Below are 3235 nucleotides of genomic sequence, written 5' to 3'. Positions count from 1 at the left end.
GAGAGAGAGAGAGAGGGAGGTCACGTGGGTTGGTGACAGCTTGTAACGCGCGCTGTGATTGGCCCGCGCCGCTCCTGGCCCCTGAAGCCTTCCTATTGGCTGCCGGCCTGGCGACGTCACCCCGCGATCAGCTGTTCCACAACAACAACAAAAGAAGGAGCAGCAGTCGGGGGACGGAGGAGGAAACGGACTGAAAGGGGGAGAAAGAAGAAGAAAAGAGGAGAAGCTGAAGCACACTGTGACTCCCGATGAACAATCCTTAAATTAACGGCTTTTATTTTATTTCTTCCGAGAAGAAACCTCACGTTTTTCTATTTTATCGAAAAGGAACCATCTACCTCAGTTTAAAGGATTTAACCCGTTTACACCCTCCCTCTCTCTCTCTCTCTGCCGCAGGTGAGCTCTTTGTTTTGCTCTCGGTGTCCGTTAACGGCTCCGCTGCTCCTTCCTCCTCTTATTATGGTCTGTTGAACATTAGAGACTCTCCCTGCACCGCTCAGCAGACCTTAATGTTGTTCTGTTTGTTTGTTTGTTTGTTTGTTTTGTTGCAGTATTCAGCTCAGTGTGGCTAGGCTAACGTTAGCTGTGGCTCTGCAGGAACTCGGTTGGGTTTTTGTTTGTTGTTTGTTTGTTTGTTTGTTGTTTGTTTCTGCGACCGGACCAGAATAAGTCCCAGTGTATTGTGGGAGATGTTTTCTGGTATATTTGTGTAGTTTAACGGTTCTGCCCTGCCGGTGTCCGGTTACAGCCTCCTCCCCTTCCCTTTGTAACCTGCAAACACTGCTGCTGATCCGGACTCGTACCGGACTCAAACCGGACCAGTTCGGATTGTTGTTTTACTGGTTGTTAAATCACTTTAGCGCCGATTAGTCTATTAGTACATCGACCTGACAGGGAATCGATAACCTTTAAGATAGTTGGTCATTTATCAAGAAAAAATGTCGATTGTTTCTTGTTTTTAGCTTTTTCCAAGTGAGGATTCGCTTTTTTTTTTTATCACCGTTTTAAATAGAAATGTGTCGGTTTTTAACTGTTGAACAATATAAGAAACCTGAAGAGATCATCTTTGTTTTATCAACTTTATTATTTACATATTTCACTATTTTCAGTTTTTTTTATGTTTTAATTTGTAATTATTTTATTTTTAATTTATCCCAGCTATGATTTTTAAGTTGATTTCGACTCTTTGACAAAACACCTGAAGACATTTCTTCATTTATTTCTGATATTTTATAGGATGGATCGATCGATTAATCATAGAGATAATCGTTACTGCTGCAACCCGCCATGTCAACAACAACACTTCATCAGTTCACTGTCCTGTAGCTGTCAGTAAGCAGCTGTATCTGCAGTAATGTGGCTTCATCCTCATTATGGGACCTGTTTTATGTGTAATCCTGCTGCGTGTTTACATCAGATTTACGGGTTTTAACCGCGTTTGAGTAAATAATGCGGGTATGATGTAACAGATGCGTGAGTTGCGGTGAGTCACTGACCCAGAGGAGCTTCCCTTTGTGTGATTGTGATCATGGTCTGATATTCACAGTGCTATGAAATGTGTGTGCAGGGTGGAGGAGGAACAGGTGCAGCAGATTATCAGCCTGCTGTTGTTGTTGTTGTTGTTGTGAGACCGTTTTCTGTGTTTCGGTCTGTCCCGCGGTCACAGCTGTTTACTGAGGCCGAGTTCGACTTTTGTTCTCCGGAAAAAAAAGAAAAAGAAAACCGCTTTCTTTCTCTTTTTTTTCTCTCCCTCTTTTCTGCTTGTAATGAATATGAGAACACAGAAAAACGAGCTGGAACCAGAGGAACTGAACGCATCACAGCCGCGGAACATTCGTTTACTTCGAACGTAGGACGCGTTCATAAAAATCGGACATTTGGGTTTCTGGCGGTTTTTAGGTAAAAAATACACGTTAGCCTCCTGGTGGTGATTATTTTATCAGCTAGTTCATTTTAAAGGTTCGACCTGTGAGTCAAACCAACACACTGAAATCTGCTGTGTCTCCCAAATGGATTGACAAGCCTTTTATACACAACAACGACTAAAAATACATTTTTTAGAGGTTTGTTTACATCAGTCTGACTGAAAATAAGGTGTGACATCAGGTTGTAATGTTAAGAGTGACTAATTATACTGTGAATGATGTAATATTACTGTATAAGTACTTCATACCTGTTACTCTGCTTTCTTTAGTAGTTTAGTTTAGTTTTAGTCGGCACAGTTGCTTTTGTGTCGCCTAATGAGCATTCAGTGTTCTTTATGCTTTTTCATAGAAAGTGCAATTAATAAGTATTATTTTATCTTTTTTTATCACTGTTGATGTATATTAAAAAAGGACATCATTTGTTCCTTTAATCTTAATAAAAAGCCTAAAAGAACATTTAGTTTTACTCGCACTACACTGTTTATAGTTCATAGTACTATTAATATCGTACCTGTGTGCACACTCCAGTCTTTACATTGTGTTTAGGTAGTTTGTTATTATTAATTATTAACTCTACTTAAAGCAGCTATAAGGAACTGTCGTGTGTTGATTCTTGCGGCCCCCTGTGGACAAAAGCAATAATGTTTCTCTGCCTCCTCTTTTCATTGATTTCAAGGGGAATCGCCCCGGTGGCAGACATTAAGAATAACTTTATAAAAGCAGCCGATCCTCTCTCTGATAGAGGCCTCAGGATTAAACCGAGACTTCTGTAACCGGTTAAAAACTCTGAGTCAAACTGTGAGTCACGATTTTGATTCATTTCACAACAAGGCGTTACGGTGGTTTATCATCCCTCTGTAGTGTCTGCAGAGCTGTCGCCTGAGAGGCCCGACACAGGGCGGAAAAAGGCCATAAACTATTGTAAAGCCTTTTTCTGTGAGCGCTCAGTCACTGCTGAACGCTGGACAGTCGGAGGACGAGTCGGGGATTGCACCCTTTGGCTTCAATCCACAAATATTGAGCCAAAAGAGAGGCCTCCTTCCCTTCCCCTTCACGCAGCAGCTGCAGTGGGACGGCCACACTGAAAGACTGTACAGAGAGGCAGCAGAGCGGCTGCCGGCCAGCTGTGTCTGCCTCTGAACACAGCGCGTCCCTTTCTTTATTTACCGTTGAGTCAAAACACAAGACGGAGCGGCTTCTCTCTGCTCGCCTCCCATCAGCTCAGTGAGTGAGGAAACTGCAGCTGCTGCTCAGGAAATGAATCCCGACTGAGTTTACAACCTCCGAGCCTGTGTGTGGGTGTGTGTCTG

The 3235-nt window shown here is 42.7% G+C and overlaps 1 long non-coding RNA gene across 1 annotated transcript in view; it reads left to right on the top strand.

Moving 5' to 3' along the window:
- The first annotated feature begins 139 nt into the window (after positions 1-139).
- The window catches only part of LOC118336366, a 4503-nt gene continuing 1407 nt past the window's right edge, over positions 140-3235 (top strand). Inside the window, exon 1 of the long non-coding RNA XR_004797102.1 lies at positions 140-396. This is a non-coding gene — a long non-coding RNA (uncharacterized LOC118336366). The remainder of the gene's footprint in view (positions 397-3235) is intronic.

The sequence above is a fragment of the Morone saxatilis genome, unplaced genomic scaffold (genome assembly GCF_004916995.1).
Source record: "Morone saxatilis isolate NCDOM2014 unplaced genomic scaffold, NCSU_SB_2.0 Contig24, whole genome shotgun sequence".
Classification (NCBI taxonomy): domain Eukaryota; kingdom Metazoa; phylum Chordata; class Actinopteri; family Moronidae; genus Morone; species Morone saxatilis.
This window is presented reverse-complemented; position numbering and strand designations above follow the sequence as displayed.